At 45.0% G+C, this 14114-nt stretch overlaps 1 long non-coding RNA gene across 3 annotated transcripts in view; it reads right to left on the reverse strand.

Moving 5' to 3' along the window:
• LOC123479644 (uncharacterized) overlaps window positions 1-13853 on the reverse strand; it is a 38808-nt gene extending 24955 nt beyond the window's left edge. For all 3 annotated transcript variants that reach the window (XR_008427115.1, XR_006655317.2, XR_006655318.2), the window contains exons 1-2: window positions 13697-13853; window positions 11172-11452 (exon numbers count right to left, since the gene is read on the reverse strand). This is a non-coding gene — a long non-coding RNA (uncharacterized lncRNA). The remainder of the gene's footprint in view (window positions 1-11171; window positions 11453-13696) is intronic.
• Window positions 13854-14114: the final 261 nt, after the last annotated feature.

Raw genomic sequence — 14114 nt, forward strand, 5'->3', positions numbered from 1 at the left:
GAAATGAACAAAGTCTTGTGTCTTCAGAGTCTGTACGTTCTAGAAAAGGAGCAACGCGTAAACTAACAAGTTAATGCGTGGTGCAAGCCGCTGGGACGGGTGATGGCGAGAGAGAAAACCAAGTCAGGAGGTGCTGGTGGGAGTTGAGTGGATGGTTATTTTATTAAGCAGGGAAGTTCATAAAGTCCTCAGTGATCAAGTGACACTTGAGCAGAGAGGAAGTGGAAGGAACTGCAAGAACGTGACGTGTGACTGGCTGGCTGGGAGAAACCACAGGAGTCAGAAGAAACAGCCAGTCGGGAAGTGTTGAGGCAGGAGCGTGCCTGAAGTACTGCGAGGGACCCAGGGCTGTCTGTAGCTGGGGTAGCGAGTGGGCGGAGGGGGGGGGGGGAGTCACAGGAGCTGGAACCTGAGAAGCCATTGGGGGGATGGGGTGCCGATCACACAGCACCTTCTGGAGGACTTGGGCATTTCCTTGTCCTGAGATGGAAGCCACTGGGCGAGTTTTGAGCATAGGACTGACTTTCATGTTAAAAGGCTTCCTTTGGATGTCTGCAAAGAAGAGTGTGTAGGGGCCAAAGGCAAAAGGTAGGAAAGCCAGTTAGAAGATTAGAAATAAACCAGCTAAGCAATAACGGCAGCTTGGGTTTGGGTGGTACCAGTGGAGGTGGTAAGAAAGGGTGGGGTTCTGGATATATTCTGAACATGGTGCCAACAGGATTTCGGCAGATCCGACACAGGGTGGGAGAGAAGGAATGAAGTCGCGGCTCTATATGAAGTCTCTGGCTTGAGCAACAGAACGGACGGAGTTTCCAGTTATGGAGATGAGGAAAAGTTTCTGGAGCTGTCAGGTGGGATGCTGACCATCAAGGGTTTCGTTTTGGATGTGTCGTTTGAGGTGTCTACAAGATACATCCATCAGAAAGGCAGCTGAGACGTGAGGTTCAGGAGAACGGTCCACACCAGGAACACTGGGCCGTGTGGACTCTATTAGCTCAGAACTCAGCATACAGCAGGAACTCGGTAAACGGTAAATGCCTGAGTGCCATGCCCTAGACCAGCAGGAATATCTGCATGCGGCTGGAAAATAACTAGGCCTTCCCACCCTGCACATGGGGGGTCAGGAGCATTTTCACATGAGAAGAGAAGCATTTTTCCCTTCTCCCGAATGATGTGCAAAATAAGACAGCATGGTTTCATTCAAGTTGTTTTCTATCTCCAAAATAACATTAATAAACAGATTTGAAACCACACAAGTATGAACGTAAATTATTGACAGTGCGCTTGAAGAGTTCGGGGAGGGCTTTGTAAGGTAAATAATTCATAAACTCATAGACAGCATTTTTTTTTTTACCAATTAAGGGTGAAATTTTACCAATAAGTTATGAGAGTTTTGGGGAGTCTGTGAGCAGAGAGCAGTTCAGCGCGGCAAACACCTGCTGACAAACCTCTGCGCCAGGCGTCTGTGGGATGGGGTTCCCGCTTCTACGGAGCTGCCTGTGCAGGAGGGGAGACGCCATTCTGAGGGGCCAAGTGCTTAGGTGCTGCTCCCCACTGGGTTCTGACGCTCTGTCTGCAGGCAGCCCGTAGGATGGCAATTCTCCACTCCCTTCAACAGCAGGCGTGACCACAGGGCTTGCTTCATCCAATGAAATGCGGACAAAAGTTCTCTGTGTCACTTCCAAATGGAAGCTTGGAGAGGCGACAGGTGATGTGTGATTGTTATAGCCTGAATGTTTGTGCCCCCGCCCCCAAATTCCTGTGTTGAAATCTAATCCTTGCAGGATGGGGATCTGGAGGTGGGACCTTAGCGAGGTCGTAGACGATGAGGGTGGAGCCCTCAGGAACTGGATTGGTGTCCTCATAAGAAGAGGCCAGAGAGCTAGCTCATCCCCTTCTGACCCTGGTGGCGGGGTGGGGGGGGGGTGGCGGGGTGGGGGGGTTGGGGGGCCAGGCCAAGAAGTTGGGAGTCTGCCACCCAGACAACTGGATCGATCTCACCGGAACCCAATTGTCCTGGCACCCTGATCTCTGACTTCCAGCCTCAGAACTCTGTGACATAAACTTCTATTTTTATAAGCCACCCAGTCTATGGTCCTGGGTTACCGCAGACTGAACTAAGACAGCTGTGTTCTGGGCCACCTTTGCAGACACAAGAGTCAGTGCTGAAATGGTACTTCTTCAACCTCGGTCCATAGGGGACTCCACCGTGGGCATGGCCTTCCCCACCCCAACCAGGTGAACTGCTGAATTTGGGGCATGAACAGGAAATTACTTCGGGTATGTTAAGCCACTGATATCTGGGGGTTGTTAGTTATGCATAATCTAGCCTGTCCTAAATGATACCAACTCTACTGATCAAGGATATAGCCTCCACGCATCTCCACAGGGCAAATGCCCCCTGACCCCCAGCCTGGGAGCTTCCTGTTATCTGTCTCTATTTTAAAATATCATTTCTGCCTGGAGTTTCCAAATGTTCATTTGTAGAAACAAAGTCATAGATCCAAGCCATGCTTCCAATATTTTTCTCTACTCCTCTGTTGTTTTCTTTTTAATTCTATTTTTAGCCTGAATCACCTCCGTTTATCTTCGGTTGCCATTCTACGTTCATCATCCATAGCCTTCTTCAGTCACGTCATGTTTGTCACCAAAAGCAAATTTTTAGTAGTTGTTGTAAATGTCACAAGAGTTTCCAGGGATGTGAGGAGAGGTCAAAGGAAAGGTGTGAATCCTGGATTGTAACTAAGTGGCTCCCTCTGCACCCCACCCCACTGTAGCAGAGTGAAACTGGACCTCAGCAAAGGTTAAAAGTGACTATTTTGTAAGGGCCTTCCAGGGACAAGCAAGTTAACCGGGCTATGAAAGGATGTACTGTTTTTGTGGGTTGGTTGGTTTTTTTTTTTTAATTTTTTTGCCGCCATCTTTCTAGTGCCTGAAAAACATGCAGCACAGAGTAGATGCTAAATAAATACTGTGATGAGAGGGAGGGAGGGAAGGAAGGAGGGGAGGGGGTGAAGGAGAGAAGGGAGGGTGGGAAGGGGAGACAAGGGGGAAGGATACAGGGAGGGAGGGAGAGAGGAGGGAAGCATGATAATACAGCCCATTAAGTCCAAAGACGGAGGCAGGGGTGGGGGCGTGCCCGTGGGCACCCAGAGGAGTCAAGATTTGCAGAGGGCAGACACACGGGATGTGAATGTTTCTTGGGGAACAAAATAAAACAAAGGCCAAAACTTTGCTCACAGTTCTGGGAAATTCTACCACCATTAATCTCAGACCATAAGAAGAGTTTCTGTAGCTGTCAGCAGTTGTTCTAATGGTTCGGAAAGTCTACTCTGGATCGAGGGCAAACACTACCTACAGCAAAGGTGCTGGTGTTTCCTTAAGAGCAACCAAGTGCCATTTCCACTGTAACGGTAGACTGAGTTGGGAAAGGTCAAGGCAGAGAGAACTAAGAGAAAATACGCTTGTTGCAGTGGAGGGGCCAAGATGGGGAGGGAGGAGGGAGGCCAGGGAGGGCTGGAGTCTGCCTCCCACCACGTAAAATCCATTATCCTCAAAAGTCTCCCCAAATAAGCCATGGTAAAATATCTCTATCCTCATTAACTGACATTCCTCGATCTTAAGAAAATACAAGCAAAAACAACTTTTCAAAACAGCTATTTACATTAATCTATAATACAATCTAAATAAGTATTTTTTCTGCACAAATCCAGCTTTAGGACAAATCTCATCATTCCTACCAGGCTGCTCTTGAACTGAATTTTGGAGAGAACCTGTGTTATAGCGAACTATTCATTTCTAGCATCAGCATCAGTCAACACAAGGATCCCTGCTCGGATACCCATCCCCCAACTCCAGCTCGGGGGCTGTTATTATTTCATGCTGAGTTCCACCACTGGCTTTGCGTTTGCTGACTGCAACACAGAATATCAATGTTCACTTCTCTACCTAGAGATAGTAGAAACCCACTCTTAGTTAAGATGAATTTTGACTATAAGGATAGGAAACCCAAAATAGCAGAGAGGGGTAAGTTTCTTAAGTCTGGCACCAGGAAGCCAAGGGTTGATCTGGTGGCTACATAGTTGCAGGGTTCAAGGCTCCCTCTGTCTTATTTCTCACTCATGTTTCCCTTCTATTGTTACTTCATGGTCCAAAATTGTTGCTGGTACACCAGCTGTTATATCCACATCCCAGCCATCAAGAAGAAACATGAGGGAGGTGAGAGACAAAGAAGTACCCACTCCCTCCTTTTCAATACATTACCCAGAAGTTTCACTACAATTATGATAACTGGACAGGAACTCAGGTTCATGGTCCCCAGGTAAGAGCAAGAGAAGCTGGGAAATCTTGCTTTATTTGGGGCCTCTACATGCCACTTAACAATTAAAGGTCAATTACTAAGGAATAAGGGGGGACTAGCATTGGTGAGTAATTGGCACTGCCACTCACTTCAATATGGTTTATGCCAGATTTTAATTTGTCTTACTCTGCCTCTTCTCAAGTGCTAAGAAAAATAATGAGATATATAAAGTTTTCTGAAACCATGAAACCGAACTCATTTACCTTTATAATTTTCTATTAACCTACTACCGGAATTCATTGTATATTTAATTCCACCCTCTACCACTTTAATGCCATCTCTCCAGTCTTCACACATTACTGGCCTCACTCATGTCAGACTTTTTCATCTCCTTTATGTTCATTTATTTTAACTTTTAGTGGTCTTCTTGCCAATCCTTTATCCTTTTTATTACAATAGCATGAAATTTTATAATCCCCTGGAGCTTTGTTAGTCAGCCGCTACAAGGTTCTTAACCTCCACTAATTTATTCCCTCATTTTTTGTCTTTCAGATCTGAAGTAGACCTTAGTATTTTGTTTTTGAATATAAAAGTAACTTTTATTAAGTAGGTTTATTGCATTAATAGATTTTTATTTCAGTTTTTACAGTTATATTTAAGTTCTCTGCTAGTTATGCTGCAGATCACTTTAATAACAATTTATAATGCTATGCAATGTAATTTATATTTTAATACAATAAAAATGTACATAGCATAATAAAGCAAGGGTAATTTTATAAAACTTTACCTGCAAATTATTTCAAATAAGCATATATTTTTTAAACTCCTGAACAAACAATTTTATTGATATTTATTGTAATAGAAATTCCCTAAACAATAATAGCTTCTCTTTTTAAGGAAAAAATAATAATAAAGACAGTGCTGCCTTCCAAAATACCACATATGTTTTGATTTTTTATTTGCCTCATCCTTTTTCCTCGCAGTTTGATTTCTCAGAGGCAGAGAGGGAATTGTTTTCCCTTCATCACCCAATTACATGGATGATCAATACGCGGCTGTGGAAATTTCTAATTCGGGTTCTAATGGCAAGAGTGATCATGTCAGTATTAACTGAGATATATAAGTGACAATAAAATAATACTAATAATTATAAAACACTCTCTCCTCCTCCACTAAAGAGCTGGCAGGCACTATAGAAGGGCAGATCCAAACACAAATGTTAGACGTATATTTGCCCGCAGGGTAGGGCAGGGAGAAAAACTGAGGCACCAACATGGGGACTTTAAGCCTTCTGGGCTTTAATGAAGTGAGAGCAATGCAAGGGGAAAAGATGGGTCGCCAGAGGCTTGGGCTCCGATGAGATTCCTCCTCAGGCAAGAACCAAGCTGTATCAGTGGGCTTGTGTGCATATCAACCCTCCCCCAAACTCAGCGGTTAGAACAAGAACCTTTGTGTAGTTCCTAAGTCTGCGTATTGGCAGTTGGGACCGGAAGGTTCCGCTGCTCTGGGCCAGGCTGTCTGAGCTCAGCTGAGTCTCACTGGTTGGTTTCTGAGTCAGCTGGGGGGCTGGCCGGCTGTTGGCTGGGGCACCTCTGCTCTTGTCCCCATGGTCCTATCCTCCAGCAGGCTAGCTTGGGCTCGTTCAAATGGCCACAGAGTTCCAAGAACAGCCAGGAGGGCAGGCCCAACACACAGGAGCTTTTCAAGCTTCTGCTTGGGTAGTATTTGCTAATGTCCCACTGGGCAAAGCAGGTCAGGTTACAGCCCCAGAAGCACGTGGGGAAACACGCTCCACCTCTTTATGGGAGGAATAGATGGATGGTGGACATTTTATAATCTACCACATCATACCCAGGATATCCATGATCTTTGCTGTCGGTTCTTGAATCCCCATGGCCCATGGAATATGCCATTCTCTCAAAAATAATGAGTGCTTCCTTTGTGCCAAGCCCTGTCTTAGACGTAGTGAAAAAGTAAATAAAAATTCTGGCTTCACGTCGCTTACATCCTAGTGGGGACCCTGTTTCCAAAACCTGTATTTGTTCTGACTCTAGTCAGGATAGACTTCTGTGGGTTTTCCACATTTGGTATCGCTTCCTCTTTCAGGCAATAGGCTCTTTTCCTTCCTGTTGCAAACTTGCCTTTCTACCTCCTGGAGAACTGTCAACCATGGGGTCTCTCTTTCTTGTCACACATCTGATCATGAGATCCAGGCTGGCCAATCAGAATACCTCATCCTGGACACAGTGATTGGTCCAGGGTTGGGCCAATGAGCCAGGCAGGACCAAAGACATTCTCAGGAACTGATATGACACTATTTCAAAAATCTGGGATTTTTACCTATAGACACAATGTGAACTAGCAAAGCCAATGATCTTCAATACCCCAGTGAAAATAAATCACCAAGAGAAAATCAGAGCAAGATAATAAAGAGAGGAAAGAATCCTGGGATGTCATTTGAGCTCCTGGAAACAGCCATGCCTGAAGCTACACCCACTCCTGTTCTCAGTTATATCAATCAACAGCTTCTCAAGTTTGAACTGGGTTTTTGTCATCCACAACCAAATCAGCTCGCGAGTAACCCAGTCTTCCACATTGAACAGTGTGGTCCCAACCTCTCAAAGCCAGCTGGAGCCTCTGAAAGCCCTGGGCACTGTCTACAAAACATCGTGAAATACGCTGTATCTAATTCTACTATACAAACAAGGAGCATTTGATTAGGCAGAAAATAACCACATGATACAACTACAGTGTAACAATCATAAATATACCTTTTCCTTTTAAAATGTTGTTAAACTAAATAAGCTCTACCATTTCCAACTTATTATGAACAATCTTTTGATTGTTATTTATCCACTGGGTCCCTTACAGCTGGTACATACAAACAGGCTCAAGAAAGAGTTACAGGAAGGAAAATAAAAAGGAACAAAATTCTATCTGGTGGGTCATTGTTTTCCTACAAAGGCAAAAAAGATGAGCTTCCACCCAGGTCATGGAAAATTCTGCTCTTCTCTAGTCACATTCCCAAGGAACACCTGGGCATATGAATGGCAGCTTCTTGGAAGAATATTCCCTGAATTACAACCCCACCCAACCTTTCTCAAATATGTCCTTTGAAATGTTGCGTGCGCGCACACACACACGCACGCACACACACAAGTTCAAGTTCAAATTATGCCATATACTCAATCCCCTTATTGAAGAGAAATTATATGCAGTCAGTACATTAAAAGCTCTGGAGAGGAGCCTGTTTAACTTTGTTTGACCTCGCATTTCCCAAACTTATTTGATCACAGAACGCCTTTTTTAAAATCATGTTCACGTTCAGGAAACCAGTTGTCCGTGGAGCAAATACTAGTCTACCAACTAAAACAGGAGTCGACAAACTCTTTCTGTAAAGGGCCAAGGAACTAATAGTTCAGGTTTTGCAGGCCATGCAGCGTGAAAGCAGCTACCATAACTATTCAACTCGGCCACTGTAGCGTGAAAGCAGCTATCGCAGACAATACATAAACAGAGGGGCGTGGCTGTGTCCCAATAAAACTTTATTTATAAAAACAGGTGGGGGGCCAGACTTGGCCTGTGGGACATAGTTCATTGGCCTATGTCGAAGCTGACAGGAGACAGCAAGTCTAGAACAGGGACGTAGAGGAGACCCTGGACTGAGAGTCCCTGCTGCATGTACGGCTGCTTAGTCTTGAGCAACTTACCGAACTTCCACATGCCCTGTTTCATAGCTCTAAAGTGAAATTCAGTGTACGCCTTTCCTGCACCTGCTGAATTCTACTTCTACGTGGTATCTCTGAGTAGAGGTGCCTGCGTGTGTGTGGAATTCAAAGAAGGGGTTCTGTTCGTGCATGAGCTGACCCAAGTCACAGCCTGGTCCAGTGGTGCAAAGGTCCGTGAAGTCACCCAGCAGACACAGCACTCACGTCCAAGGTGACAGACAAAAGATAGACAACCCTCCAGGGAGTTTCTGAAATTGAGGGAGACAGCTCTAAAGTTCCAGAGCATGGAGTGAGGGGAGAGCCGATCTTATCTAACTCTCAGCGGCCAGAAAGACCCGGTTAACATCTTGTTTCACACCCCTCCCTGGAGCCATATTTGGGTTTACGCTGCATCTAAAGAGACAAAGAAGACTGCCGTCCACCTCACTTGCGAACACACCTTTTTTCACTACGTAATTTCCCACCAGGGCCTCTGACGACCAAGCAGGCCGTGGGAAGGCTGCTCCCTTTCACTGGTGGGTACAATGGAGGCCGAGCCACGGAATTAGGTTATAAATTGTGTTACGGTTCTAAAAGATTGGGATTGTTTACCCAAATGGTTGCTTCCTAAAGTTTTCTTTCCACTCATGCTGGCAAAATTATATTTTTATTTTGCCAGAGTGTGGTCATAATTTCAATTTTTACTGCATAATGTACATAGATCTTTTCCATCCGTTCTATTTTTTACACGCAGAGATGACAGAAAGAGAGAGACGGAATGCTCGAATCCCTCCAGAATTCCCCCCTCTGCTCCATAGGGACCTAACATTTATCATGATTAATTTTTTTTCCCTAAAAAAATGAAACGAACATTTCTTTGTCAGGTAGAAGCTTTTAGTCATCCTGACACCAGGCTTTCATGCAGCAAAAATATTACTAATACTATTTTCCCTGCGAAGTGCATTTGTTATCAATATGCACTTAAACCGGTGATCAAGTCTTGCTGGGAGAGACACCTGCTCTGCATTTTCTCTCTGTTTAATACCTTGGGGATACATCACTTAATAATTTAGTGCTAAACCATTTAGCATTTTAGCCCATCATCGCTTATATTACACACAGGATTTCAGTAATGTCTGATAAAATTATGTGTCGGCTGCCTTATGTGTGTGTAAAACTTAATAAGTCTTCTTTCCCCCCTCAAGTTTAATAACTGATTTTCTTACATTTATGGATGTGAAATTTTATTGCTCATGGATATAGTTTGAACCTAAATCTTCATATCTTATAAATTGATTTTTAGTTTCCTTTTTGACCTTATGAATTTCAATCAGACATTGACCTCTTGTTGCTCATGAATCTGACTGATTTAATGCCTTAGAACAATAACAGTGAAGCAAAGCATTATCATAAGAGCCCACAGGGTTTGCAGAAGCCCGTAACTAGATCTTGGAGGCCTCGAGCAGTAGTAATTCTTGACCTAAGACCATTCTCTAAAGCCGGCAGGCTTTGCTCTACTGGGATGGCCCATCCTTGGTGCAGCTTGAGAAGCATTGGCTAAGACGGTTTCAAAGACCCAGCCGTGAACATAACTGGTAGCAGGAAGAAAGACTTGAAAAGCTCATTTGTTCTTGATTTTATCGTGATTGGAAACAAAAGAGAGAGAATATACTGGAACCGTCTACTGGGGCGGAGGGAGGCGTTTTAAATATTTTACCTTGACAAAAAGTGAGAACTTAATGCTCATTGTCTTTACAGACTGTATTGTTACGCGCTGGCTCATATTGTGACTGCTGAGTCTGTCGTGCAAATGGAATTGTTGAAGGTTGTTCCTTTGTTTCCCTGGCTGCGCTAATTTAATCTAATTGGTTTACTGAATAACTGGGTGTTGATGTTCATTATTCCTTATTAAGAAAGACTCTTAAACCAAAAACAAAAGCAGTTCGTTCTTTCTTTCTTTCTTTTTTAATGAACACAGGGGTCCAACTTTTTCCTGCATGGTGATCAACACTTCTCAAAAGATCAGCTAAAACTGGGGCTAGCCCAAGAGCTTCCCCTCCATGATTCATTTTCTCAAAAATCTAGAAATCCTCCAGATTGCTACAGCAGAACGCTGGCCATGGAATGCTGACTGAAACTGAAATTACCTGGCGAAAATAAGTCTTTCCCGCTCAGAGAACTTAAGCACGTCCCCTATTTAACACACGTGCTTCAGAGGTAGCGGCTTTCAAAAGAAAAGCAGGCCTTCAAACCCTGGCTCTGAAGGAGCCCCGCCTCCACTCCCCTCGGAGTTTAACTCCTGGGCTTCGAAAGTACCGCGGACACTGGCAGTCATGCCCCCTTCCAGCCCTCCGTGACACAGCAGACTGAGAATGGCAGTCGCTGGTTCTGTTCCCGGTACTTCCAAGTCTCCTTCCAAGCATTTGACAGGACTGTATTTTCCTGCCTCCCTGAAGCTCAGCGTACCCATGTGACCACTGTGGCCAATGACACGCGAGCAAATGCATTTGAAAAGCCAATGTGAGTGCGGCACCGGGACCCGCGGGTGCAGAGCACAGGCACTGACTGCCGCCGCGCAAAGCTGTGCCAACCGTGGCAGACTCCACGCCAGCAAGAAAGAAATTCTGCTCTTTCAGCCAGTGAGATCTTGACATTGAAGCCTGTTGTGACTGACACACCTACCCTTCTTATCTTCATTTTGGGGAGAAATGTCCGCTGCCTAAGGGAAGGAGGGTGTGGAATACACTGAATTGAAGCAGAAATGACTACCGGGTCCCAAACAGCGACTCTTTGAGCGACATGTCTTCAAGCTAAAGCACTGAAGCAAAATACAAAGATACACAAACAGTTACTAGTGGTCATCAACACATGCCGGATTAAGGGTTAAAGGGTTAGAACAGACAAAGGCAGGGCACGCTGCCTTTCAGGTGGGACACTGAGGGACCGTCTTTCTAAGGAAACCAGAGGACGTCAAGAGGCAGGGGAGAAGGAATGAAAAGCGAAGCTCATCATTTCATAACCCTAGCTCTGGAGCTCTTCTCCCCATAATTTTTTGTAGTCTCTGGCGGTGAATGAAGACTTAGAGTTACAATACACCTACTAAAAGAGTTAGCAGCCGCCAACGGTGCATTTACTGCTTGAACAAATACTTACTGAACACCTACCGTAGGCTGCTGGACTTCCCACCGTGCCTTCAGGGTCTCTCCTGCTGACTCTGGCCTCCAACCTCACAGCAAGGAAGCGCCTCGTTAGGTAAAAGCATCCGCTCTGAAGTGTTAACGGCAACACAGCCGGCCGTCTTCCCAGGGTGCCTGGAACGATGCAAGTGCGCCTCCCGCACCTGTCCCGTCTTCACCTGGGATGCGGCAGTCTCGGGAGCTTCGGGACGACCCCAGCTTCTCAAGTGGGGTTCAGGTTAGTGAAGAAACAACTCCAGAAGCGGGGACTGTTGTTTTTAGAAAGGGGAATGGCACAGAACCACCAGAAACTATTAACAGTGATAAAGGATGACTTCTTACTTGTACATTTTACTGTTCCTCTTTAATTGTTACATTTTTTCCAAAAACACACATTGTCTTTGAAAAAATACTACATTTTAAATCACATTTCCTCTTCCAGCACCAATTGCTTTCACCACTATTATAGTCTAAGCTAAAAAAAATCTCAGATTCAGAGAAAGTCAAACCACTGGCTTAACATCCGGAAATGTGACCATCTATTCCAGAGTTATCTAAATGCCTCTGGCAGTAATATCAAAAAAAAAAAAATTCAGTGACTTTTTTGAACCATATCAAATTATTTGCGGAAGATGGGACACAAATTATGAATAAATCAATCAATATTTGTTTTTTCTGGTCTTCTAAGTGCCTTTCCTGGTTCTATTTTCTAGGGCTCATTGGAAATCAGTTCTTTAGGAGAAATCTCACAGTGTCTGAGATCTTTTCTTTATTTCTTCCTTGCCTTTCCTGTTAAGCAGTATTACTCATAATGGCAGAGCGCTAGCTGACTACATAACTCTGCCCCTTTCTCTTTATCCCACGGTGGCCTGTCAAAGCAAGTATGCCTGCTTTGCATTAGAGCTTGGGAATGAAACTGAAGGGGAGTGGGCCCCTCCGGCTAGGGGAACCAGAGCGTGCAGATGCGTGCCCCAAGGCACATCCGCCTCTGTGGCCACTAGGGGACCTCGGGGTAGGAAGGAAAATGTTTTTTTTTTTAAAGATTTTATTTATTTATTTTTAGAGAGATGGGAAGTGAAAGAGAAAGAAAGGGAGAGAAACGTCAATGTGCAGTTGCCTCTGAAGCACCCTCTACTCGGGACCTGGCCTGCAACCCAGGCATGTGCCCTAACTGGGAATCGAACCAGCGACCCTCTCATTTGCAGGTTGGCACTCAATCCACCGAGCCACACCAGTGAGGGCAGGAAAAATTTTTGAAAAGCACATTTATATACCCAGTGAAGCCAACGAGCTTTCTTAAACATAAAAACATCTGCTTTTGAAACATCTTACCTCACCAAGATTGGGACTATAAAAGTTAACTCTCACAAAAGCCATTAGCGTAACTGAAAAGAAAATCTCATTTCCTTCTTTGCTTCCTCCACCACTGGGTCATAATCTTAAATGGAACTTAGGTTGCTGAGAGATTCTACCTTAAAACTTAGAAAATACAGAAAGTGCCCATGATTACGGTTCCACTTCTTAACCTTGAACACCACTTCTGTATTTCCTAGAATACTTTATATTGATCACACATCGATAAGAATCTATATTATTGTGTGCCTGTTACGAACTTTAAATTGCTGGGCCCTTAATACACGTTATCTTTTTAATCCCTACAACTCTAGAGGTAAGCATTTCTATGCTCACTTTACAGATATCAAAACTGAGAGTCAATTAAGTGATTGCCCATTAAAATTCATTGATGTTTTCCACAGGGTCCATTCAACTATATACATAAATCTTATAATAAAAAAGTTATGCATGCACTACGTAAAGTATCTCTCGCACCACGTGTTACACAGGCACCCAGTTTAGGAAACTCAAGAGGAAGGGGAAAAATATTTCCGGAGGCCTCCACATGCCGAGTCGTGCACAAATCCGTGCAAAAGCACAAGCTGGTCGTCCTGAGATCAAGTGCGAGCGATGAGCGGAGCGAGGATTTGGGCGCAGGGCTCTGTGAGGAGGGCTAGGGCGGCACAGTTCCTCTACAGCACAGCGGCAGACACCAGGCCCGGCACCTTGTTTCTACCCGGCGGCAGTGCCGAGCTCCCGCTTAACTGTTAAGGAGTAGTTGCATGTATACAGTCCTAAAATTACATTTGGCCCTTTGAAGGCAACCTCGAGGCTGATGTGGCCCCTGGTGAAAATGAGTTTGACATGCCTGTGAACTCAGCTGTGTAAAATACAGTCCCAGCCTCTCCGCTCACAAGCTGTACAACCACAGATTAGTGAAACTCATTGAGTTACAGTTTCCCATAGCAGTGGGTCCCCCCAAGGTCAAGTACACAGAGGCAGTGTCTGATGCCCAGTAATCTTACATTAACCCGCCCCCACGGTGGCACCTAGTATTCACACCCTTGTGCACGCCCCTCTCCCATTAAACAGGTGGCTGCATGATTTCTGCGACAGAGTCATAAACCTCTTTGTAGCTGATGCCCTGGCCCCAGCGCACTCTGGGGCAAACCACCCACCTGCTGTGAAGGCACTCACGCAGACCTCAGAGGGACCAGCATCCACAGGAGCTGAGGCCTCCTGCCAACCGCTGCACCAGCTTGCTGGCCACGCGAATGGGCCTTCGGGGCAGTGGGCCTCCCATCCACTAGAGTCAGCCCTTCACCAGCTGTGGCCCCTGCTGACGTTTGGACTACGGTCTCACAAGGGGATCAAGCCAGATCTACCCAGTTAAGCCACTTCTGAATTCCTAACCCAGAGAAGCTGCAAGTTAATAAATGTTTGTTGTTGTTTTAAGTCACCGAGGGTTGAAGTAATTTGTTACACAGAGTACAGTGATCACAAACACCTCAAGCTCCAGCAGAAGCCAAAGTTCATGTTCTTTCTGTTTCAACAGGAAACTTCCTTCCACAAAGGAAAGGCTACTTTTGTAGTAAA

Source organism: Desmodus rotundus, chromosome 6 (assembly GCF_022682495.2).
Source record: "Desmodus rotundus isolate HL8 chromosome 6, HLdesRot8A.1, whole genome shotgun sequence".
Lineage (NCBI taxonomy): Eukaryota > Metazoa > Chordata > Mammalia > Chiroptera > Phyllostomidae > Desmodus > Desmodus rotundus.